The sequence below is a fragment of the Phoca vitulina genome, unplaced genomic scaffold (genome assembly GCF_004348235.1).
Source record: "Phoca vitulina isolate PV1807 unplaced genomic scaffold, GSC_HSeal_1.0 scaffold18, whole genome shotgun sequence".
Lineage (NCBI taxonomy): Eukaryota > Metazoa > Chordata > Mammalia > Carnivora > Phocidae > Phoca > Phoca vitulina.
Window position 1 is genome coordinate 614489 of NW_022589721.1, and position 27596 is coordinate 642084.

Below are 27596 nucleotides of genomic sequence, written 5' to 3' on the forward strand. Positions count from 1 at the left end.
CCTTAGGTCCTGCTAGAACACTCTCCTCCATGTTCCCAACCTCTTCAGATTTCTTCAGGGAAGTCTTCCCTGATGACCACTTATCTAAATGTAGTACCTGTATTTTACGGTCTCAGTTTCCCATGTTTGTTTTTTTTCCCATCATAGTAATGATCACATTTGTAAAATGTGTGCAGTTATTTGATGACCATGTCCATCCCATCCCACACCACTCAACTGTAGGCAGAAACCATGCCTGTCTTGTTCCCCATTAATATAGACATCATTTAACACAGTGCCTGTTTTAAAGCAAGTACTGGATACATATTTATTGGATGAATAAATGAATTATGTTTCTAGGAACATTATGTTACCGAATATACAAGTCCAGGATAGACTATATCATTCTCCACTAGGGCTCAAATTGGTAGGTGCTTAATTGACACTTTTTGGTTAATTGGAATCATTTATCTACTGTCATTAAACTATCTGCTCCTAAATCTACATGACACTAAGTCTACATGTTGCAAAATTGCTAGAAATCGATTGCTCTCTTTCTATTCTTTTTTTCCTACATACTAATAAAAAAGCAGCTTGGTTTATTTTTTTTTTTTCACTGAATTTATTAGCTATTTTGATATTAAGAACATGGCTGGAAAATGGTTGTCAGGAAATCAATTATTTGGATGATCAGTATTTGCGTCTATTTGAAAACATCTGGAAGCATACTTTAATTATCCCCTAGGTATTTGGTGTCTTGTGTTCTCAACCTCTGAGATTATCTCTCCTCATTACTGTTCTTGAATTAAAGATACTCTGTTGACACAATAAGTGGTTGTTTTTGTTTTTGTTTTTGATAGAGAAGAATTTATAGGACATTGAAAATAAAGAGTAGTGAGCTCCCGGGCTAAAAGGATTAAAATAATATTTTTTAAGAGGAGAAGGAAAGGGGTCTTTAGTGCAGAAAACTATAGAAAAATATAATTCCATGTAATGTCATGTAACTGAGAAGCTAGTTACATAGGAAGCCTTGGGGAAGATATGGATTTCTTGAGGATCCAGACAAAATGACACTAGCCTAAAGGAGCTAAAGAGAGATACCCAGGTGACAGGAAATCAGAAATAGTTGTAAACCTGGAGTCTATTCATATACTTCACCTTAAAATAGTTTCTTTACATATATCTTTCCTATTTATTGCTATCAGGATCTCTGTCACTAGGTAAGAGTATCTGAAATTCTTGAACAAAATTCCAGAAAGCACAGGAAATGAGGCAGTATTTGCCAACTTCGGCCATCCATTTGGAAAGCCCCAGTTAGGAGGTTTAGTCTGTTACAGAGGTCATCCTCATCCCTGCCATGCCCACTCTTCTCTCAAGACAACAGTCGTTGAGCAGGAAGTGGCTCCTTCACTCCCTCAAGAACTTTCCTGTCAATTTCTCATCCAAATTGTCCTCTTTTGGATCTGGAAGATGCCTTGAATGGGCAGCATGAACTCCTGCAGCCTAGCCTCTCTTTGCTCCACATAAACCAGAGATGAAGTAGAGCGTAGCTGGGGCTCACTCACACAGAGAATCTACAGTAAGAACTTGTCCCTGAGATCACGGAAGAGAGACCTGCATGCTTGAGGAGGGGCAGGGATACCAGAAGCTAATAGCAGACATGTTGATTCTCTGCACCTCCATGTCAAGGGGAATAATTGAATCATACTCATGTTTTCCTGTCTTTTGGGCAAGAACACACATTTTCCTATTTAGTTTGATGTCAGAAAGATCCAAGGAACTAAGCAATGGCTACTATCATGTTTATGGTTGTGATGATCCTAAGTACTTCAACCAGATTATCACAAGAAGAAAGAGCCTCTAGGGCTGCCTGATCCCTACCAACTTAAATGCACAATTCTATCTTGGCCTCTAGGAGAAATGTAGTGGGGTTGAGGCTCAGTTCTCAATGATATGAAGAAAAAAAAATTAGAGCTTGCTTAGCATGACCTCAAATATTTTATTACTGTCCTATGTATCTCATTAAAAGCACTGGCCTATCAGATTTCGAATACAGACTTTTCACTTTCACTTTCTTGTTATATCCAGATAAGCCATGTTGTTCATCTAATACCTAAACCATAGAGACTGAATGGCGATGAAGAAAGTGGGATGAGAAAGAGATGAGTACACTTAAATTTCATTTTACACCAACTTATTTCCCTTCCCTGCAACATCAGGAAAATACAAAATAAGGTTTTGTCCTTACCCACATTTATTTTATTTTTGCCATTTGTTCTTCATTTAAAACTACCTGGTCAAGTAAACATTAGATTAATATTGATGCCTTGTTTACAAATAGCCACAAAAAAGTATAACCAGGGCCTAAATCATATTATTACCTTGCTTATAAATCTTATCTGGCCCTCATCTGGGGCCATTAGCATATCTTGAAAAATTTCCAAGAACTTCATATACCAGTAGATTTCCCTTCCTGAAAAGCCAATTTCCTAAATAGTCAATGAGATGGCTTTTGAGACCCACATCAACAAATTAGGAAAGTAATAATGTTCCTATCTTAACAGGAAATCCACTATTGCGGGTGGTGCTGCCCTAATTATACCATAATAGAATTTCAAAAGAATTGTTTCTGAATTAAAAAAAAAAATCCCATCTACTTGCTGCACAATATCCTCTTCAATTTTCCATACCAAAAGAGTAGGTTTAGAAAGGAAGGAAGGGCACATACATACTGCTTTTTTTTTTTTTCCAGGAAGAAAGTCAGGTTTTTACTTCGTGATCATGTCTCCTGTTTGTTTTTTTTTAAAGTAAATTTCTTACACTTAAATAAGGTTTCCATTCAATGAGTCACCACAGAAGAGAATAGATTTTTTAAAAAACGAGAATGTACCATAATTTTCTTGTCAGTAACATACAAATTCATCAAGATTTAAAGTAGAAATAGATACCTTGTGACCAAGGTTTCATGGCAGATTAATAAGCTAGCATTTGTTATTTGCCAGATAGCAAACATATAAACACACAATAACCTAACTGAGATGCAACATTTTTGCATTCTGAATCATAACTTAATAATAATCACAATTTAAAACCCAGACATTCAAGAGGTTAAAAAGGGAACTCACAATATGCAGTCAGGCAGCGCCCCGGATCACAGAACCTTCCACGGTATAACGACAGATTTTATCACCAGCAGCTCTATGGCCCTGCAACCGAGATCTCTCATAATTAATGAATATTTCACTTGAACATTTGACAGCTCAGTAAGCAGTTTATGTAAGGCCGTTACTTTTATTTCTTCTGTAGTTGCCTTTGCAAACAGGAAACAGGAAACACACCTACAAGAACACTGACATATCTCAGCCTAATTGGTCTTTGGCTCAAAGTACCCAGGAGCGAGTCTTGTATTACAGGGTTGATAAGTACAGTCCCCAAAAGAACGGGACTCAGGTCCTAACATTTCACAGTTTAAAATCCTCTGGATAGATGCTATGCAGGCCATTTATTACAGAGAGAAACAGGCCTTCTTAGTAACATTCAGGCCTTATGGCCTTAATCCTGGAAGGACTATAAACCTCAGAATAAACTCATATATATATATACAATATATATATGTATGAATACATATTATATATAATATACATAAACACATGTGTGTATATATACATAAATATATACTATATTAAGTAATATATATTATTTTAAAATATATACCTATATAAGCAATGTATTATTTAAAATAACATATATATTTTTTCCTGGAACATATCTGGAAACTATCATTCAGGAATCTTTTGGCTACAAATAACAGAAACCCCAACTCAAACTCTCTTATTCAAATAAATAACAAAACAAGGGAATATTTTGGTTCGTTGAGCTGGGGAAAAAAATGTCCAGATGTAGGGCTGGTTTTGGGAAAACAGAGGTTCACTACATCATTTGCTTCTCTGCAATTCCCTTGGCACAGGTATTCTCTGCAGATTGATTTCGACTTCAGGCTGCCTCCCCTTGGTGCAAAAAATACTCGCTGTAGCAGTTCAGGACTACATATGTATCTTCCAAGAAGATAGTGTTAGCACTCTGGCAGTCAGGTTCTGAGGTCACTCAGATTGCCCATCACTGAATCAGTCACTATACTTTGCTGAATCGCTTTAAACTAATCAAGGCTTATCCCTGGAGGTGAGGGTAGGATCTTTCCAAAGAAAAATCACACAGAAGGTCACTCAGGATACTGAAAGGAAGGGAAAAGAGATGATAGTACAGAAAATCAACACATGTCCACCACAGCGTCTGACAATCATCTGAAGATAGGCATTTGAGGATGCATATTCATAAATACACAAGTTCTTGCACTATTTAAAGATGTCAGCAAGAGAATGAGCTGAGGTTCAAGAGATACTGATTACCCAAATCTTTACATTCAGTTGGACTTTCTGTTAACATTGGATTTGTTCTCTGAGAAAATAGGTCAGAATATTTCCACTGGGGGCACCTGGGTGGCTCAGTCGGTTAAGCCTCTGCCTTCAGCTCACAGGGTCCTGGGATCGAGCCCTGCATTGGGCTCCCTGCTCGGTGGGGAGCCTGCTTCTCCCTCTCCCTCTGCCCCTCCTCCCTACTTGTGTTCTCTCTCTCTTTCTCCCACTCTCAAATAAAGAAATTAATTAAATAAATCTTTTTTAAAAAGAGACGATTTCCACTGTGTTTATGAAATACATTTTATAGTGTATGAAGTGCCCTTGCATTTGATCTTCCATTTTGACATCCAAACAACCCTGCGGGGTGGGGGTGGGGGGCAGTGAGGGGACAGGCATTCCCACTGGAAGCTTAGAGGGTGGGGCAGACACTGCTGGTTACCTATCCAATCCCCAGTCTACTTTTTTTCCTTATGGAACCTTGATTTTGTTCAGGGCAGCAATTTGCCCTGTAAAAACTACAGCTGAGGATGGGCAGGTGAAATAGTTTGGGCCCTGGCCATGTAACCTTAAGTAACTACATAGGGCTCCTGGAAAAGCTCTTTAAAAGAGCTCTCCACTCTCCACACTTTTTGATCTTTGCCCTTCCTCTTCTTCATGCCTGAAACATTGATACAATGCCAGAGATAAAGACGTATCTTGCAGTCATGAAGTGACAAGCACAAAGACAAAAGCCACATGCCATGAAGACTCAACTGAAAAAAAGGAGCCACGACACTGGGCCTGGTTTGCCTGCTCCCAGCCTGTTACATGAGGAAAAAGAAAAAGAAAAAAAGCCCTCTATTTGGCTAAGCTACTGTAGAAGGATTCTTGTTACATGCAGCTGAACATACTTTGGATACAAGGAGGTTTCGCAACCACGTAATGACAGATCAAGGCTTAATTCCGGGGCTCTTGACTCCTTGTCCTGTGATATTTCCAATAAACTGCAGTGCCTCTCCAAAAGCAGAATCTGTCCTCTGCATACCATACAAACAGGCATTTTAAATTTATGCTTTCTTTCTCAACAAATAGCTTATTTAAATGATCTGAGTCATAGTTCAAATGGTGAGAAGAGATTCATTGCTTTTGTTTTTGGTTTCTTTAGCTTTTTAACATGTGACACTCAAGCACTTGTGGAACTGCTAAGACACGAATGCCTTGGGTACCATAAAGGAAGCCCATCATTCGACCAAAATTTCTTTCAAAGCTGCCTCAGGAAGAATTGGCCATCTTCCCAAATCTTGCCATGGCTGACATTTCTTCCTGGACCTTCTCATTCACTCAGGTATTAAAAAACCAAAGAGGAGTTTTGGTGTCTGGGTCCACACATAAGGAGCTTGGAAATCACCACTCTGTCCTAACAACAGGTAGAATCCAATAACTCTTCTTGGATCTGTAAGAGAGGGAAGGACACAGGGCAAACCACTGCCCCAAGATTGGAAAGAGGAGCAGAGGAAGACAGGGAGTCTTGGCTTCCCTGAGCAGGGACTAACCAGCAGAAACTGCCATAGGAAGCAGTGTGAATTGTCATTTATGAATTGCTGCAATCTCTGTGGAGACAACTGAAGCGCTAGGGGGACCCAGTCAATAAAAAAGGGGGGCCCTCACGATACTATGAGAATTACTTCCAGGACATCTATCAGATTCCCATAGTCAATATCAGAGAAAAACCTCCTCCAGCTTCCAGAATGCAAAGGGACAAAGGAACCATTTTGAAATACGCCAGAGCACTCTATTCTTAACAAGGCCTGCCCCCAGAGTAAATTGGTTAACTAGAGCTTAACCCGCCGGAGCGTTATGAAAACCTAACTGACCTGGAGAAGGGAAATACTGGATCCAGTCTCCTCTAGCCTTCCACTGTGGGAGAAGGGAAATACTCAACTGCAGCCCATGGTAGCCATCCTAAGAAAAGGGGGAGAAAAAAACTAGAACACTGTGAAGGTCTCAGTCCAGAGACACAGGCTCCCTAAAAGACTGAGACCTAATCATAGGATGTGCAGAGCACTTCCTCTCCCTGAAAACCCGACCACCACACTACTAAAGATCTATTTATAGCAGTTTCTATCACCTGGTACATCGTGTCTGGCTATCAGGAAAAAATTACAAGGCATACCAAGAGGAAAAAAAAATCACAATTTGAAGACACAGAACAAGCATCAGTACGAGTCAAGGCCGGGAAGATGGAATTAAAAGACAACAGAGCCCTCACAAAGGTTGGAATAATTCACTGAGCCAAATGTCAAGGAGCAGCCATACCCAAAGATCAATTCCAGAGGGATTAAGGGCTCAGTTGTGAAAAAGCAAAATGTTAAAACTTGTAGAAGAAAACATGGGAGACCATATTTTGGATCTCCAAATGGGAAAGGAGTTCTTAAGGCACAAAAGTGCTAATCGCAGAAGGAAAGACTGATAAAATTGCCCTATTATAATATTAAGATCTTTTTCATAAAAATGTATAATAAAGAGAGCAGAAGACATGCCAACATCTGAGACAAGTTTGCAACAAGTAAAATCAACAAAAGACCAGTATTCAGATTATATAAAGATATGTTACAAATCAGAAAGAAAAAGACAACACAATAAAAAAAAAAATGAGCAACAGATCTGACACATTGTCACAGAGGAGAAAAACAAAAATGGTAAATGTACATATAAAAAGATGAGCAAGCTCATTTGTAATCAGGAAAATGCAAATTAAACTGATGGGAGTAGAAGTTGATAGAAGCACTTGCACACAATTTAACCTTAACTCATGAAGCTGAATGTTTATATGCACTCCAACTGAGTAAACCCACTCTCACGTATATTCTCTAGGGAAATTCTTATATATTGGCCCTGGAAGACATGCACAAAATGTTTATAACAGCTTTCTTAAAAACAACAAAAAGCAATATTTAACACAAATGTCCATCAATCAGTAAGCATTTAAATAAACTGAGTTATATACATACAATAAAATATTAGACAACAAGGACAATCAATAAATCCGAGCTACAGGCAACAACTTGGGTGAACCTTAACAGCATAATGAATGAAAAAAAGCAAGAATGAGGTAACTACCTACAGATAATGACTTTTTTTTTTTATAAACAAGAGCCAAGAATAGCAAATACGAACAATATTTTTGTTTAGATAAGCCCATATGTGATACATTTTTTTACAGTTACATATCATTTTGTCACATGTGAAGATTTGTGTAACCAGTACTGCAGTCAAGACACAGAACTATTTATCACCACACAGAATTCCATCCTACTACCATTTTACAGGCACACCCATCCCCTCTGCTCCCATCCCTTATCCCTGGAAACCACTACTCTGTTCTCCATCTTTATAATTTTGTTATTTCTAGAACGTCAATAAGTGGAATCATATAATATATGTGACCTTTTGATATGTGACCTTTTGATATTCAGAGGTCATATAATATGTGGCCTCTTGATATTGTCCTTTTGATATATGACCTTTTGATATTTGGCGGTCATATAATATGTGATCTTTGATTTTTTTTTTAACTGAGCATAATGTCCTTGAGATCCAAGGCATTGCTTGCACCCACGTGGTTGCCTGTATCAGTAGTTTGCTCCCTTTTATGGCTGAATAGTATCTCATGGTTTGGATGTACCATGGTTCATTTAACAACCCACCTACTGTCGGGCATGTTGGTTGTTTTTGGGTTTTGGCTTATTGCAAATAAAGCTGTTAGGGAAAACTGTCTATAGGTTTTTGTGTGGATGTAAGTTATTTCTCTGGGATAAATGCCCAGGATAGTGATTGCTGGGTCAGATGATTCAGTTTATGTTTAGTTTTTAAGAAACTACCAAGCTATTTTCCAGAGTGGTTGTACCGTTTTAACCACCAGCAATGTATAAGAGATTCAGTTTTGCCACATCTTTGCTAGTATTTGGCATTATCACTATTTATTCCAGGCTGTTCTAATAGATGGGTAGTGGTATCTCATTATGGTATTCCTTTGCATTTCCCTAGTAGCTAGTAATGTGGAACACCTTTTTATGTGCATGTCTCCATCTATACATCCTCTTCAGTGAAATGCTTCTATCTTTTGTCCATTCTCTAATAGAACTGTTTCTTTTTTAACTGTTAAGTTTTGAGTTCTTTATGCAGTGTAGGTATAAATTCTTTGTCAGGTACATGTTTTGTAAACATTTTTTCTCAGACTATAGCTTGCTTTTCCCATTTGTTGGTATATCCTTTCAAATTAATGTTTTCATGTTCTTTGGGTAAATATCCAGTAGTGATTACTGGATCACAGGGGAGTTCTATTTTTAACTTTTTGAGGAAACTCCATGCTGTTTTCCACAGTTGCCACACCAGTTTGCACTCCCACCAACAGAGCATAAGACGAGTTCCCTTTTCTCCACATCCTTGCTCACACTTGTTTCTTGTGTTTTTGATTTTAGCCATTCTGACAGGTGTGAGGTGATATCTCATTGTAGTTTTGATTTGCATTTCCCTGATGATGAGTGATGTTCAGCATCTTTTCACATGTCTGTTGGCCATCTCTTTGTCTCCTTTTCATATAAATTTTTGGAGTAATCTTATCTATATCTACAAAAATATTTTCTGGAATTTTTTTCCTTTTCTAAATTTTTAAAAGAATTTCATTAAACCTAAATATCAATTTGGGGAAATTGACATCTCTACTATGTTGAATCTTCCAATCTATGAACATAGTATGGCTCTCCATTTATTTAATGTTCTTTGATTTCTTTCATCAGCATTTTGTAGTTTTCAGCATACAAATCCTATACATGTTATGTTAGATTTATGCTTAGGTATTTTATGTTTTTGAGCTATTATAAATGATATTGTATATTTAATTTCAATACCCATGTATACACTGCTGGTATATAGAAATACAATTGATTTTCTATGCTTATTTTACATCTTGCAACTTAGCTGAACTCACTTATTAGTTCTAGTTTTTTGTAGATTCCATTGGATGTTTTTCATGCCATCTGCAAATAGAAGCAATTTTATTTCTTCCTTTTGGATCTATATGCCTTTATTTTCTCTTCTTACTTTATTGTACTGTGTAGAACTTCCAGTATGTTAAATAGGAATAATGAGAAAGGACATCCTTGTCTTGCTCCTGATATTGTGGGGAAAGGATTCAGTCTTTCACTATTAAGTATGCTGTTGGCTGCAAGTGTTTGATAGATATTCTTAAATCAATTTTAAGAAGCTCCCCTCTATTCCTATTTTTCTGAGAGGTTTTTTTTTTAAGCATGAATTACTGAATTTTGTTGAATAATTTTTCTGCTTCGATTAGCGTAAGTGTGATTTTTTTCTTTAGACTGTTTACATGGTGGATTATACTGATTGATTTTCAAATATTTTTTAAAGATTTATTTATTTATTTATTTGACAGAGAGTGAGAGAGAGAGAGCACAAGCAAGGGGAATAGCAGGCAAAGAGAGAGGGAGAAGCAGGCTCTCTGCGGAGCAGGGAGCCCGACATGGGCCTTGCCTTGATCCCAGGACCCTGGGATCATGACCTGGGCTGAAGGCAGATGCTTAACCAACTGAGCCATCCTGGCACCCTGATTTTCAAATGTTGAATGAGCCTTGCATCCCTAGAATAAATTCCACCTGGTCAGGGTATATAATTATTTGCATATATTGCTAAATGCTATTTGCTAATATTTTGTTAAGGAATTTTGCATTTATCTTCATGAGAGCCATTAGTCTCTAGTTTTCTTATGTTGTACTGTCTTTTTCTAGTTGTGGTATCAGAGTAGCTTCATAAAATGAATTGGTAAGTGTTCCTCTTCTATTTTCTGGAAGAGACTCATAGGATTGATGTAATTCTTCTTTAAATATTTGATAGAATTTTCCAGTGAAACCAACTGGGTCTGGAATTTTCTGTTTTGGAAGTTTCTAATTGCTAATTAAGTTTTCTTAGTTATAAGGCTCTTCAAATTATCTATCTTTAATTGTGTGGGTTGTGGTAGTTGTGCTTTTTGGGAAACTGATCCATTTTATGTAAGTCATGAAATTTTTATGTGTAGAGTTGAAGTATTCCTTTACTATTCTTTTGATGTCTGCAGTTCTGTAGTGATGGTAAGTCTTTTTGATTCCAGATACTGGTAGTTTGTGTCTTCTCACAAAGAAGTGTGTGTTGGAGGCTTATCAGTTTTGTTGATCTTTTCAAGGAATTGGTTTTGGGTTTAATCTATTCTCTCTACTATCTTTCTTTTTTCAATTTTATTGAGTTCTCTTTATTATTACTTCCTTATGCTTGATTTAGGTTCATTTGCTTTTTTTTTTAAACATTTTTTAAAAAAATTTTATTTATTTATTTGACAGAGAGAGTGAGAGAGCACAAGCAGGGGGAGCAGGAGAAGGAGAGGGAGAAGCAGGCTCCCTGCTGAGCAGGGAGCCCGATGCGGGACTCAATCCCAGGACCCTGGGATCATGACCTGAGCCAAAGGCAGATGCTTAATGATCTGAGCCATCCAGGCACCCATTTGCTCTTCTTTACAAGTTGTTTTATAAAACTAGTTTCTGGGGATGGGAATTTTTATTATTAACTTATAAACTATAATTAAGAGACTTTTCCTCTTTTCTAACATATTCAGTGCTATAAAATTCCCTCCAGAACTGCTTTAGCTGAACCTCACAAATTTTGATACATTGTATTTTCGTTTTCATTTACTTCAATGTACTTTAAAAAATTCCCTTGTAATTCTCTTTGACCCACAGATGGTTTTAGAAGTTTGTTGTTTCAGTTCCAAGTGTTTAGAGATTTTCCTGTCATTCTTCCATTTTTGATTTCTAGTTTGATTCCATTATAGTCAGAGAATATATTCTGTATGATTTTGATTCTTTTAAGTTTGTTGAGGTTTGTTTTATGGCTTATGGCCTAGGCTGGCATATATTTTGTGGTGCTTGAAAAGAATGTCTTTTCTGCTGTTGCTGGGTGGATTCTATAAATGTAAATTAGATCTGGTTGACTGATAGTGTTGCTGTGTTCTCTGTACTTGCTGGTTTTCTGTCAGTTGTTCTATGAATTGTTAAAAGAAATGTGCTGAGATTTCCAACTCTAATTATGGACTTGTCAATTCCTTCAGATTTATCAGTTTTTGTTTCACATATTTTGCTCTATTGTTTAGTACATATTTAGGATATGCATGCAAAATATTATGCTTGCTATGTCTTTTTGGTGGATTGACCCTTTTATCATTACATAATGTCCCTCTGTTCTTGATCATTTTCTTTGTTCAGAAGTCTTTATCTGATCTTAATATAGCCGCTCCTGCTTTCTTCCGATTAATGTTTGCATGATATATCTTTTTCTTTTTACTTTCACCCTCCTATATTGTTGTATTTGACAGTAGTTTCTTATAGACAGCATATAGTTGGGTCTTTTTTTTTTTTTTAAGTAAACTCTACACCCAATGTGGGGCTTGAACTCATAAGAGTCGCATGCTCTACAAATTAAGTCAGCCAGGTGCCTCTATTTGGATCATTTTTAAAAAATCTATCATGTCAATCTCTGTCTTATAATTTGTATACTTAGGCCATTTACACTTAATGTAATTATTGACATGCTTGGGTTATAATCTGCCATTTTATTTTTTGTTTCCTATGTTCTTCATTTTCTCTTTCCTTATTTTCATTTTCCAGCCTTATTGTGAATACTTGAACATTTTTTAGAATTCAATTTTTATTTATCTGTAGTTTTTTTAGTATATCTCTTTGTATAGCTTTTTAATGGTTGCTCTTGATATTCCCTTAAATATGCATAACTTGTCAGAGTCTATTGTTTTCAATGTTATATCAGTTCAGTTAGAATCCTTACCTCCCTTTACATCCTTTTACTCTTCCTCATTTATAAAATAACTTTCTTAAATATTTCCTCTATGTACATTGAAAGTCACATCAGACAGTTACAGTTTTTGCTTCAATCATCTAATTTAGAAAACTTAAAAGAAGGAAATCTTATGTATTTATCCCTATTTTTACTCTTTGTTTTATTCTTTTCTCCATACTGATGTTCCATCTTCTATCACTTCCTTTTTGTTTAGAGAAATTCCTTTAGCTATTTTTTTTAAGATGAGCCTGCTGGTGACATATTTCTAGGTATTCCTTCAGCTGAAAATGTCTTGATTTCCCCTTCATTTCTGAAGGATGTTTTCACTGTTTGGGTTGACAGTTCTTTTCTTACAACATTTGAAAATTTTCTGCCACTTACTTCTGGCCTCCATAGTTTTTGATGGGAAATCCACTGTCATTCTAATTGTTTTCCCCTTATAGATAAGGTCTCATTTCTCTCTTGCTGCTTTAAGACATTTTCTTTGAGTCTGACTGAGATGTGTCTTAGTGTGGATTTTTGGGGGTTAATCCTGTTTGGGGTATTCTAATCCACTTCTTGATACTTCTTCTGTTTCTTTTGCCAAACTTGAAAACTTTCAGCAATTGTTTCTTCAAATACTTTTTTAGCATTGTCCTCCTCTTTCTCTCTTTCCAGGATGCTGATGATACATATGCTATACAGTTTTTACATTCCCTTGGGTCCCTAAGGCCCTGTCTTTTTTTTTTCCTCCCCCATTTTCAGTCTATTTTCTCTATTGTTCAGATTGGGTAATTTCTATTATTTAATCTATAAGTTCACTGATTCTTTCCTCTGTTTCTTCCATTCCACTGCTGAGCCCATGCATTAAATATTTTTCACTTCATTTATTATATTTTTCAATTTCTAGGAAGCTGAAAAAGACAATAAAATTTTAAAAGAACACAAAAATCAAGCCAAAACATTTTTTTGAAGTTGCAAAAGGAAACAACTCTTTACTGATTCCTACGAAATGAATACATTGGTGGATAGACAAGAGGTCCAATGTCCATGCAGATTGATAAGGTCTTGCTTCCATTCAACTGGGGGTTCCTCTCCAGAGCAATGTGGCTGTTTTTGGGCATAACTGACTCCCAGAGACAGGGCAGGCAGTTGAGGCAGGAACAAGTGATGTTTTAGTATTAAGCTGTAACATACTACAGTGCTATGGTGATACAGAGCTTTCTTCCTTTGGCCTTTTTAATCCTAACTCCACCCCTTCTTATATTAACCCTTCAGCTCCCTCAGATCCTTTACTCTTTGCATGGATTTTACCTTTTTCTCTTCTCTGGCATCCTTCTTGTTTACCTGGTCTCCAACCCTTTTTGTGTGGATTATGACATTTTGTGCATGTGTTGATCCCCTGACCCAGCTCCTTGACTGGGGCTCTTGACCTGGCTAAACACCACATACACATTTTCATGGGTTCACTTCACCAATGCTTATGTTGTTCTCCAAAGCTAATGGAATACAGATCTTTCTTCTTTTCAAGGTGGGGGTGGGGGAGATTGATTTTCAAGGCCCATAGCCTCCTCTCTCTAGAGGAGGTTTCAATGAGATCACCAGATGCTTCTTGTACATGCTCCTTTCATCCCAAGCCCAGCACGTGGAGGCAGGAAGAGAAATGGGTGGGAGGACAAATTAACACTGAAAAGCTTGATAAATACTAACAGCAAATACTAAAAATAACTAGGCAGAAGTAGTCTACTTTTAGGAATTTCATTTGTGCCTTTGTGTTGGGGGTGAGGAGGAGGGAGAGAAAGAGGGCTGTGGAAAGGGGGCTGGAAATGTTAATGTTCTCTGGAGGTGGAGGCACTAAGAGTTTCCCCAGGCAGACAGCACCACCCCATCCCCTCCCTGAAATAACTCTTTCTCAGCTTTCTCAGGCTTCCACAGTTCTGCAAATGGCTCCCTCCTTGTGCTGCAAACGGCATGCCTGTTCTTGACAGCAGAGAGGAAAAGCAGCTAAGAGGTTACAGGCTGCTTTGCTCCTCAACTTCACGCTCTCCCAACTGTAGAATAGTCTGGCCATCTTTTGACCTCAGCTTCCAGAGAGTATAGGGTGGTTGGGATCAGTGCGTGTCACCTGTATGTCTCTGAGTCCCTGGTATGCTGGGTGTGACATGGCAAAGATATTAACCCCACATAACACAGTCCACATGGTGGATATAGGATCTCACAGAGTAGGAACTCCACATGTTCCCCAAAAATGGCTTTTGCTGCTGGGTGCTCCTATGGGCCCCTTCTAGGACTGGGGACATGAATAAATGGCCCTGATCCTTTCATGGCCAGAGTCTCTTGGTCTAATAAAATGGATAAGAGTGAGTCTGTTCAATTCTGTTTCTGTCATTTTCCCTTCCTTGGTGAGCAATTTGATTACGTTATGAATTGATATGGAACACTAGAGCTGGAGGAAGATATAACATGAGGAACATAAATGGTTCCCACTTAGATGAATTATATGCACTTTTGGGCTCTGCATCATATCTCTCCCATGCAATTAGCAAACAGGGAGTATCTTGAGCCTGAGTCTGCCCCTCCTGTTCCCCTAATCCCTCCTCCATAACATGTACTCTCAATAGCACAGTCAGACAGCAAAAATAAATAAAAGCCTTCCTTCTTCTTATCTACTCTCAAAATCTCCCCATCTTTATCTCCCCCTCCTTCTTTCATGACTTGGATGAGGAGGGAGCATCCTCCATGCAAAGGTTAATCCCTCCATTTAAGTCCTGATTCTCCCTTCCAGCATCATCCACAGCTTACCCCATCCCTTAATCCCATCACCCCTCTTACATCTTCTGGATGCCACTACCTTGTGCTCCTCAGAGACTGGAAAACAGCCTTGGTCTCTCTAATCCTGAAAACCTGCTTTCTATTTTGTTTTTCTTTACCATCTCATATCTCCCTTCTGTTCTCCATCACAATTGCTAAAAGAGTGATCTACACGGATTATTTCCATCTCCCTTATTTTATTTACTCCTTAACCCTTTGCAACCAGACCTCCATCTGCTTTCTCAAAGGTCCCTAATGAGTTTCATGTTGCCTAATGCAATGGCCTTGAAATTTTTGTTCAGCCCTTTGGAAACCCACTCTACCCTTTGATTTCATGATAATACAATATCCTAGTTTTCCTGGGATCTATCTGCCCACTCCCAAGCTCTTCTACCATTTCCTCCTCTTCTGACCATCCCATAATTATGGGCCATCCCCACAGTCAAAGGTTGCCAGATTTAGCAAATAAAAATACAGAACACTCTGTTAAATTTGAATTTCAAACCAACAATGTATATATTTTTTTAGTATAGGTATGCTAAACATTGCATGGAACATTCTTATACTAAAACATGATTCTTTGTTGATCTGAAATTCAATCTTAACTGAGCATCCTGTATTTTATCTGGCAACTTGACCATAGTTGTTTCTTCAGTGCTCATCTCCTCTCTCTAACTTCCTCCCTTATGATGTTTTTGATGCCCAGGCTTCAATGATTATCTTTCAACAGATAATTTCTAAACTTCCATCTCCAGCAGTTCCCTCTCTCTCTCTCTCTCTCTCTCTCTCTCATGCATTCTTCTGTTTTTTCCTGGATATTTTATAGTATATTCAATTCACTTTATATAAAACCAAACTTAGTATTTTTGACCCTAAAACCTACTTCTCTGCTTGGCTTCTCTATTTCTACTAATACCTTCTGCACCCTCCCAGTCACCTCAACTCCAAATCCAGAAGCCTCCCTAATCAAGTGGCTGAATATTGGTTAATTTTACTACTCTCACTAGCACTCTCAGATCTGTCCTTCTTCCCATTCCCATGGATACAACTAACTAGAAGCCCACGTCATCTCTGAGGACTATAAACCATACAAGGCTACTGAAATCGCCTTTTGATTAGTCCCCCTACTCCTATTCTCATCCACCTTCCATCCCTCCACACTCAGTTAACATCCTAACTAAAGCACAGGTATGGATATGCCACTTCCTTGATCAAGGAAGTTTCTACTGGCTCCTGGTTAAAGTTCAAGCTCCCTAGCTAGCATTCAGGGCCTTCCATAAGTTGATCTTTCTCCTCTTTTTCTCCCTGTTGTCTCCTGTATGCTCTCCAAACCTAAGGCACATCAGAACACAATCTGGAGCTTTCCTATCTCTGCTCACACTCAAACTTAGAAGTAGACTACTTTGACGGTGACTCTTACAATTCCTGCACATACAGATGCTCACTAAATGCTTGTTGAATATGTGAAGTCAGTTATCCATAGTAACAGAATTGAGGTAATTAAATCCACAAACCATTTATGTGATAATACTAATGAATGCATTTTTCAACAAACCCACCGTTTCCTTTTACCAGTTATGGGCAATATCAAACTCTCATAAACATCTCATGCCTTGTGATGTCAAGTCACAACTGAACTCTCACAGAGGACCCACAGGGGCACAGATGGACACAGATCTCACCCACTCTTTGTGCCTCTCTTGATTTACTTTTTGAACTCTGATACCTTCCCCATTTCCCCCAGTTCTTACAAATGGAAGATTGTAATATTCTCTGTAAATGTCCTTGAATTCTCTGTTACATAAATTTCCAAATGACTGGATATTCTAAACTGTTGTCAGGGCGCCTGGGTGGCTCAGTCATTAAGCGTCTGCCTTCGGCTCAGGTCATGGTCCCAGGGTCCTGGGATCGAGCCCCGCATCGGGCTCCCTGCTCAGCGGGAAGCCTGCTTCTCCCTCTCCCACTCCCCCTGCTTGTGTTCCCTCTCTCGCTGTGTCTCTCTCTGTCAAATAAATAAATAAAATCTTTAAAAAATAAATAAACTGTTGTCAACCCCACATACTGATCCAAAAACATCTGAGTGCTTTGATAATCTAAATCAGAGGTCCACATCAGCCTAGATCCTAAATATTTTCAGCTTTGCAAACCATATGGTCTCTGTTGCAACTATTCAACTCTGCCACTGTGGCCCCAAAGCAGCCACAGACAACACAAAAACAAATGAGCAGGTCTGTGTGCCAATAGAACTTTTCCTACAAAAACAGGCAGTTGGCCTGTGGGTCATTGTTTGCTGACCCCCCAACCTCAATCAAGCCTCTGATGAACCATTTACTTTATGTTTTCTTTCCAAACGATATTTCACTGTGGTAGTCTTTTGATTGGAAAGAAAGCTGGAATTTCATCTGATACAGTCTTTTTTTCCCCCCACAAAATTATAGTTAAACCAAACTTGGAACCGCAAAGTGGATGAGGGGAAATACAAAGTGAGGACCTGAAGCCGGCTCTGGAACTTTCTTCCTAGCCCAGTGGACACCACCCCCCCCCCCCAGGGTGGGGACAGGATGAGGCAAGTAGGGTGAGTAGCACACTCTCCTTGGGCACAAATCTTAAAGAGGCACCAAAAAACTCAGTAATCAAAATAAATAATACTTTAATGCAATATTTTTGAAAATCAAAAATATCCACAATGAACAAAGCATCAACACTTTAAGTAAAGACATGATCACTATTGCTGATTTTTTCTTTAGTCTCAGGCTCCAAGATGGCTCTGCACAGCACTGTTTCTGATCCTACCTTTATTTAAAATGTTGGTATTTTGTTCATCATGAATTTTTTTTGCATTAATTCTGATTTAAAAAAAATACTGTATTGAACATTATTTATCTTGATTATGGAGTTTTACAATGCCCTCTTTAATTTTGTGCCAAAGTGAGTGCCCTATTCACCTCCCTCCCCACCCCTTAGAATCAAGCCCATGTCACCTTTTGCACTATCAAAGTCCATGCCCATTTCGGAGAATGATGTACATCTCTTTAATGTTACCTTTAAACTACATTATTCCTCTTGGCTGCTTTGATACCATTTTAGTTACTGGATCTGCCACATACACAGGTGGATTTGAAGCATGTGGAAAATCTTGTACACTCTCTAGAGTCACTTCTTTTTTTAAAAAATTTTTTATTTAAGTTCAATTTAATTAACATATACTGTATTATTAGTTTCAGAGGTAGAATTTAGTGATTCATCAGTTACATACAACACCTAGTGCTCATTCCATCAAGTGCCCTCCTTAATGCCCATCACCCAGTTACCCCATACCCCACTCACCTCGCCTCCAGCAACCTTCAGTTTATTCCCTATAGCTAAAAGTGTCTTATGGTTTGCCTCTCTCTCTGTTTTCCTCTTATTTATTTATTTATTTATTTATTATTAACATATCATGTATTATTTGTTTGAGGGGTACAGGTCTGTGATTTATCAGTCTTACACAATTCACAGCTAGAGTCACTTCTTAAGAGACATATTAAGATGACAGGGAACTAACAATTTATTAAACACATACTAAGTGCCAAGTGGTACTGTGCTAACAAACTTTATATCCATCATTTCATTTAATCTTCATGACAATCCCATGAGGTTTGATTATATTCTTTTGTATTCATGATGGAACAGAGGCTCAGATAAAATGGGATTATAGAAAATGCTACAGCCAGGCTGAAGCTTTCTGCTAGCTCACATTATCTGTCAAGAAGCTGACATTTTGGACATGGTTAAGGCACTTTCTTGCCTTCCTACCTTATATTTGTACAGAACCACTGTCATTTATAAAGAGCTTTCAAATGCTTCACCTCATACGAACTTTATTATAATCAAAGGTGAAAATCTCATATTTTAAGGATATTTATTTATTTAGAGAGAGCGTGAGCTGGGGCAGGGGGCAGAGGGAGAATCTCAAGCAGATGTGGGGCTTGATCTCATGACCTTGAGATCATGACCTGAGCCGAAATCAAAAGCCAGACACTGAATGAACTGAGCCACAGGCGCCCTGAAAATCTCATATTTTAGACGTGTTAGCATGAACTCATTAAATACATTATATGAGTGAGAACATATTCAGAAATATTAAGTGACATAACCCAAGGTTACCAGTTAAAAAGTGGCAAAACTAGAATTAAAAACCCAGATCATCTGAGGCCTGGTGAGTTTTCATTATATCCTTTCCACTCCAGAGCATCAGTATTGGTATCTTTGACCCAATACTATCCATATTCAGATCACAGTGAGTATCCTAAGGAATAATATCTGGGAAATAGGAAGAAATTAGCACATAAGGGAAGGAAGCTAAAGTATGGAGCACTATCTACCCTGATGAGGAAGGTCTGAAGAAAACAGGGGCATCAGAAACAGAGATGGATACCCATGGGGTGGGGGGTGTAAAGGAGTATAGGGGTGTTGGGAGTCTCTGGAAGGATTGCATCATTAAAAGGCTCAGAAGGGCAAGGCCAACCTTGGCTGGCTTCACCTCTGTCAAGGGTCATTCCTCTTGGGGCTAGGAGCCATTGTAATTATAGTCAAAGCAATTGTAATTAAAGCAACTTCTGTTCAAATGCCCTAACCTTTCCGGATTCCATGCTGCAAGGAAGCAAAGGAAAAATTTCCAACTTCAGTTGTTCCACATGCCACCATGATTTTGTGATCAAGAGGAGCATCACATAAGACACTGCGGAGACCATTCAGATGGGGGAGAATAATCAGACCAAAGTGAGGACAGGATACAGGAGCAGAGGAGAGGGGCATGAGACATCAGGACATCATTTCCAACCTAAAGCTGGGGAGAAAATGGCAGGCACTCCATTTTGGAAAGAAATCACATTTCATGTTACTCTAGGCAACTTCCAAGGAGGCATCAGCCACGTGAGAAGTCACGCCTGATATTATATCTCTATAACATCGTGAGAAGTCACGCCTGATATTATATCTCTATAACAAGATGCACAATAGGCATCAAGTGTTTAAAATACTTGAATGTGCAAAGTTTCACAGTCAGTCACAAGTTCATAAGAACTACGTGCCTCTTTCACTGGGGAGATGTTACACCATGCTGGGATTCCACAGGGCACCATGGCTTCCCCATTCTTCAAAATAGAGCAGCTCAAACAATCCTCTGGCAATTTTAACTACAGAGGAATAGAAAACACCCCAGGCAGAGTGTGAGAGACCAACCTTGTAAACAGCAGGATAGCAAGATATAAACAAGAATGGGAAGAAAACATACAACTTTTTAAAAAATCATTGCTTTTGACAAGGACAAAAAGATGGGAATAAATTTAGTCCCAAATGTCACGGAACAACAAAAGCTCAGAGAAGTGTTAAATCACAAGCCAGGTGGCTGCAGGAATTTGCAAGGATCCATTCCCATCTGCCAACTTGTCCCTTTTGGCACCAGGCTGGATTGCACAGACTCCTCTTCCAGTTTCACAAGCTTGGGGATTGTTTTTTGGTTTTGGTTTTTCCTTCCATGCAGCATTTTCAAGGCTGGTGCAACTTTCCCAAGTCACATCTTTCTTCTTCTCTGACCCCACAAATGAAGTTGCTTTGGAGAACCACATACCACAATATTTCCATCTTTCATTTGACTGAGTCATGTTCTTGCATGCAAGGAAAATATGTTCACATATTTATACTAAATCTTAGTAAATCTTTTATATAATCACTTGTGTTGTTGGAAGACGTAATGCAGCAAAACGCCAGTATATTCCATTCTTTCAATCATTCTACCAGTAATTAGGCACTGAACACATACTCGCAACAGTGGCCTAGGGATAACAGAATGAATTGGGTCCTGGCTTTGAGGACCACACAGTCCAATGGAGGAGACAGCCTCAGAAATCAACAATTCAGAGAAGGGGTGAAGCTCCCTTACCCCTCCCTCCTCTGTATGGTAACAATGTGCATGGGTTCCACTGATATTTTTTCTACTCCTCAGCAGTCGGCTTCCAAGCCAAATATGCCTCTGTAGGCCAAGTGATCAGAGGATTAAGTACCTATGGCTAAGCAAGCTCAGATAGATATTGAACAGCACTCATGTTTTCCTGTGAGGAAAGGAAGTCCTTTCTAGGAAGTTCTCCTCCATCTTCCTCCACCTCCATCAATGCCTTGCTCTACATACCTGTTCTCAACCTCAGACCTCCAAACTGCCTTGTTGGATTTATAATCCTCCTTAGCTCTAGTTATTATTATTGATGCCACCCATGTCCTGCATATTTACTATGGATGGCCCACACAGTAGCTTGTTGAACTTCATAAAAACCTCGGGGTGGGCTTTGTTTTTTTTTAAAGATTTATTTTTAAGTAATCTCTATACCCAATGTGGGGCTCAAACTTACAACCCTGAGATCAAGGGTCACATGCTCTACCAACTGAGCCACCTCTTGGGATGGGCTTTGTTATCCCGGTGTTACAGATGAAAGAAATGAACCTCAGAAAATTTTGGGAACTTGCAGGAGGCCACAAAACTGATAAGTAGAAAAACTGAGTTTAGAAGCCAGGACTGTGTGATTAGACAGGTTCTTAAACAGTACGCTAGTCTGCCTGGTAGGCATGTGTAGTCCAACTCCCTTTCTAGGTTATTCACACCGTAAGGACAGAGGTTGTTAGCATTTCCATTTTTTAACAGTCCCTAGGCAGGGTGGGACTATGAGCAGACAGAGTAGGCATCTGCTTGTGTGATGTGATTTAAGGGCAGCTGGACAAAGATGGGTTAAAAATATTTCCATTGTTGCCTAGCACAGTGCCTGGAATTTCACCACTGGAGGTGCATTACTTTGGGCCTTGAAGTCCTTCTGGTCTCCAGGGTTGCTTTATTAGAACATGATTGCCCTAAGAGGAGTCATACTCCGCTGAGACCTCAGTGAGGATCAGGGCCTCGGAGAATGAGTCACAGGAGAGATGCCCAGAAAGGAGCCTGGCAGCTCTGAGTGTGGGTACAGTGGTCCGGAGAGGACAATGGGAGGTTCTGAAGATAGGAGTGGACATTTTGTTGGACTGGCCCCACCTTTGTGGCCCCCAGCACAGAGTGAGGCAAATGGAAGGTATATAATTCCTTTGATTTAAGGAAACACTATTTGATCAGGTGTTTAAGAGTTGTGGGCATGGGTCATGGTGGCAGGTGGGCATCAAACGCTGAGGACCCTGAGCCTTGTGAAGGCATAAAAGACAAGAAGGCAGAATCCTTGCCCTCGAAGAGCTTATAGTCTTTTTGTGGAGGGTAATTATCAATAGCAAACAATGGATGGGTAAGACAAGACAGGAATGACCAAGCATGGAATATATGTGTAATCGGAAACTGGAGAAAAGAAGAGTTCAGTGTGGAAGGAGGCAGGTTCAGCTTCACTAGGATACATGGGACCCCAAGATCAGTACCAAATAAAGAGACAGATCGAAAGACTCGGTGAAAGCCTAGCTTATGCCAAAAGAAGACCAAGTCGGCCACAACCAATTGCTACCTCAGCACTTCCAAACAAGGAAATCCAACTTGGATTTAATCATCATGATGCAAATTTAAGTCCAGCTTTTTAAATGAAAAGAGCTAACGGTTGTTCCAATCATAATAAATAAATCCAGAATTTCAGTAATAGGTGAAAGTATCAGATTTATATATTAAAACAGATGGCAAAGGCAAGACTAAGTCCTTCTAAAACTGAGGGAAAGAGATCTGATGACCACCATGGGCCAACCACCTTGGCAAATCGCAAGACCTTCCACTGAATTCAGCTCTGATAAAGAATGGCTTTATCCTGTGACCTTCCAGCAAAAGCCAAATGCTCTTCGTCTGGGCTTTCACTGAATACTTCCTTCACAAGCAGGAAAGGTTACTTCTATTTACTCTAACTTATTTGATATTTTTTTAAAAAAAGATCCCTTTATTTAATTCTCACAAAGAAAACAACCCAAAGGAAAAAAGGAAGGAAGAAAGCAAGTAAGCTTTGACCTTTATATGCTAAATGAGTTATTTTACCAATAGCTACAGGTGATTACGTTCTCACCATTCTGAATAACAACCCTTTGTACACCTTGCATAAGAGATACCAATAGCTACAGCCTAAGGCTTGTTTGTGAGCCAAGCAGTGAAAAGAAAACAATATAGGTAGAAAGACTTGAAAAAGAAGTAAAGGTTGAGAGAGGAGGAACCCACAAGAAATCCTTCCTCCTGTGAGTTTCTTAATTGAATTATTGCAATACGTATATTTCCTTTTCATTTCAGCTTGGTTGCTAATAAGCCTCATTTCCACAAGTTGCCTGTTTTCTTCTTTCTTTCTTAAGGCGGCTGCATATTTGAGACATAAGCAGCAAAAGTCTCTGGCTCAATCAGCTAATAGGTTTGTATGAATCTCTGTGGAGATGCACAAATACGGTGATCACATGATACAAACCCACAATTAGACACAGGGTCTAACAAACGATACATGTGCTTTATTTCCAGATGCAAGCAGCAACTTGGCAAATGTTGTTCCAATGTCGAAATGTTAGGATTTCTGGAACATTTGGTGTTATAAGGAGCAATCAGAAAAAAAAAAAATTTTTTTGAGATCCTGAAACTCTGGGTGGTGATTACAATACTGGAGCAAAATGATAATACCAGTATTTCTGTATTTAACATTTTATAAGAAAAGGATTCAGAATCCAGAAAAAGAAACCAGTGAAAATGAATATTTAATATATTTAAAATACACAAATTTTAAGTATCACGTAAAATGTAAAAATTACTACCTAAACAATATCAACCTATTAATAATTATTAGTAGACTGAATTTAAAAACGTAAGTATTAAAAACTACAGTCTCAAAAAAGAAAAAAAAAATTAAGTCGTGAAATGTTGAAAATGAGATCATATTATTTAAACTTTTATAATGAGAGTTCTTAAACTGCAGAAATGTTGAAATTTTGTCCAAATTTCTTCACTGCTAATAAAAAAGAAAATACTAGTTAGGAAAATGTGATGTATTTATGATTGATCTCCAGATATATTCTTCTGGCTCCTTCATCTTGAATAATTGCAACTCTCATTTGATAACTTTGAGGAATATTTTTAAACGTTGAGGAGTATTTTTAAAACATAATTCTGTTGGGGGGCGGGGGGGTGAAACGTATTTATTTCCTTCAAGCTGTAGTTTGCTTGAAAACAAGAAGCCAGCATTTCCAGTTTGTTCTCTTCTTCTTTAGTTCGCTCATATATGCCCAGCTGCCCGGATCTGTCTCAAAACTCTCCTGGTATAGTGGATACGCTCTAAGGTGATCCCCAACGAGTCAGGCCCTAGTATGATCCTTTCCTCTTGAGGGAAGACACAGCCTGTGACTAGCTTCTAGCCAACAGAATACAACAAAGCCCATGGGCAAGTCACTCCCTTGATAAGATTACATTACACAAGTCTCCATCTTAGCAGACTGGAGTAAGAGCTTCTCCTGCTGGCTCTGAAGTCATCTATCATGTTGTGACAGGGCCTGTGAGAGGCAAGCAGCCATATGGGTAGAACTGTTGAGTAACACTTAGGAGATGAGAACACCCAGGTGACAGCCAGCAAGAAAACAGGGGACCTCAGTCCTACAGCCTTAACTGAATTCCAACAACAACCACATGAACTTGGAAGGAAAAAGCTCCCAAAAGGACCATAGCATAGTCAACATCTTGATTATACCCTATGAGACTCTCGAAGCAGAGGACCCAGGTAAGGTGCATCCAGATTCCTGATCCAAAGAAACTGTGGGATAATAATTATATGTTGTTTTAAGCCACTAAATTTGTGGTAATTTGTTATGCTGCAATACATAATTAATGCACAAGTCATAATCCACTTTGAGCCCCTCAAAACTGTTATTCTTGAAAAAAAGGTTTGTGTTGCTAATTGTTATCTTCTTCCTCCATTTGAGGATAGCAGAAATATAGCAGAATGCTTTATAGATGTGTACACCTTTATCCAACTCAAAACTTTAATGCAGAATATAATTCTCCATGTATGATTCTCAAAGTATAAATTATAAATTCAACATTTTTCAAAATACTATTTTTTTGTACTTGGAAAATGGAGAGTATACCTCCAAGCCAGTTTTTTTAACGTGCACACTTCCTTATTTTTTGAAATAAATCTTTTATTTCAAACAGTTTTAGATTTGCAGAATTATTAGCATATGGAGAGTTCTCATATATCCCATACCCAGATTTCATCATTAACATCTTACATTAGTATGGGACATTTTTCACAGTTAATGAACTAACATTGATATATTATTGTTAACTAAACTCTACAGTTTATTCAGATTCCTTAGTTTTTACCTAATGTCCTTTTTCTGTTCCTGGATCCCACCCAGGATCCCACATTACAGTTAGTGGTCTTATCTCCTTAGGCTTCTCTTGGTTGTGACTGCCAGTATTTATAATGACCTTGATAGTTTTGAGGAATAGTAGTCAGGTATTTTGTAGGATGTACCTGTATTGAAATTTGTCTTATGTTTTTCTCGTGACCAGAGTCGGGTAATATGTGTTTTGGGGAAGAGGACCAGAGGTAAAGCATCATTCTTATCACATCTTGTGAAGGATACCTACTATCAAGATGACATATCACTGCGGATGTTAATCTGGATGACCTGGCTTGAGGTAGTGTTTGTCAGGTTTCTTGATGGTACGTAATTCTCCCCGCCCCCACTTTCCTACTGTACTCCTTGGAAGAAAATCACTGTGTGCAGCCCCCATGGGGAGTCATGCTCTACCTCCTGGAAAGCAGAGTATCTACATGGAGTTTTGGGTTATACCACGACTTTATTTTGTTGCTCGAATCGTTCCAGCTTTGGTGACGGGGAGCACTTTTAGTTGACTCCTGTATCCTTGTGACCCAATTTTTGTCACACCATTGTGAGGTGTTTATCGTTTTGTTTTGTTTTTCATTTTTCTTTTAGCACTACCTTACTTTCTGGCACTATACGATGCTCCAGGCTCATTATGCATATTTCTTGCCCCAGTCCTAAATTAGCCATTGCTCCAAGGAGCCCTGGTTCCTTTTATTGGAAAGTAGTATTAAAACCAAGATTTGGGTGGTACTGAGAGGTTTAAACATGTGGCCAAAGTCATACAGCTAGTAAGTGGCAGAACCAGGAACCGAACCCAAGCATCTCACTCCAGGTTTGGGGAAAAACCAGTATACCACATTTCCTCACAGTGGCAAGGACCTCACAGAGCAGAAGATTAATGGATTAATGAATCCACCGACATTCATTCTCCAACAAATACCTATTATGTGCCCATTAGCTGCTAAATTCTGTGCTAGATGTTAATTGGTTTAATGCCATTTGAGATGTTTTCTTGGGCTACGGCCCAATTTAAAATGAAGGAAGAGGCTGTTGTAATGTGCCCCTTGAGAGGACTCTGGCAGCTGCGTGGGATGAAGATGGTGAAATGAAACCACTCCACTCAGGGGCTGCGAATACACTTTATTATGCTACAGGTCATATTCCAGGGTAAGAGGCAGTGCCTGCTTTATTTCCTATCTCTCTATTATCCTTTTCGCAAATGTTAAAGGTTTATTATCTTTTCCTATATATGAAACACCCAGTCGTTACGCCACTGTTCACTGATAAAATATTTGAAAATAAAATATTTGAAACTGTCTTTTGTGAAAATCATTGAACAAAACTGAGATTTCCATTTACAGCTGATTGAAAGAAAATTTTAAATGTACACTTACCTTATGACTGTCACTAGTGGGTGGTTCCCAGAGACCAAGCCGAGATAATCTAAAAGGAAACAGGCAAAATAACCACCCTGAATGCAAATATCTGCAAGGATTACAATATTATTTATCCCCACATATTTAGTGGCAGAGCCCTATGAAGTGTACCGTGACCTGGCGTTAGTTGTCAATAACACGTTTTGGGAACGGGAGGGCAGGTGGGATGGAGATGGGTTTGGCAGAAAGGACTCAGCTAGAAAAAGAAGGCGGAGGCTAACACAGTGGGGAATCTTGCATTGACCTCTTCCTGAAATTTATAAATTCCTTGGAAGAGGACATGGATTCAAGGGAAGGGATAGCCAAGAATATGGGCCTTCATTTTCCAGGTCAGAGCAAGCATCAAATGAGCCACTTCCAGATGTACCAAAGGTTAGGGGCATTCCAAAAAGAATTAGCAAACACAGTGCCTTAATGCAACAATAAGAAATCACAATACAATACATCAATAAATGGGAATAATGTATTGATTAGATTCATAGGTCAGGGGAAAGGAATAATCAAAGGGTTTAGCCTGTGAGGAGCTAACTCAGTTCAGCTGAGTGGGTTTGATTGGGAAGACTTCAAGGAGGGGGTGTGATCTATTGAATCCCCTTGCCAATGGACATGGGAGAGGGGTGGTCTCTCAGATTTTGTTTCTGACATTTACAACCTCTCTCTGAGAAAAAAAAGTGCATTTTGTACCTCTGGGAGCACCAGTCTAGACAATCTAATTAGTCCATCTAATATAGTTTCAAAACTATCAACAGGGTCAAAGCCC

At 38.7% G+C, this 27596-nt stretch overlaps 1 protein-coding gene across 4 annotated transcripts in view; it reads right to left on the reverse strand.

Moving 5' to 3' along the window:
- The window catches only part of NCALD (neurocalcin delta), a 372435-nt gene that overhangs the window by 146176 nt on the left and 198663 nt on the right, over positions 1-27596 (reverse strand). For 3 of the 4 annotated variants that reach the window (XM_032415658.1, XM_032415657.1, XM_032415659.1), the window contains 2 exons: positions 26795-26843; positions 3105-3185 (listed from right to left, as the gene is read on the reverse strand). The gene's annotated coding sequence lies outside the window, so the exon portion shown is untranslated. The remainder of the gene's footprint in view (positions 1-3104; positions 3186-26794; positions 26844-27596) is intronic. The other variant, XM_032415660.1, reaches the window with a different exon arrangement.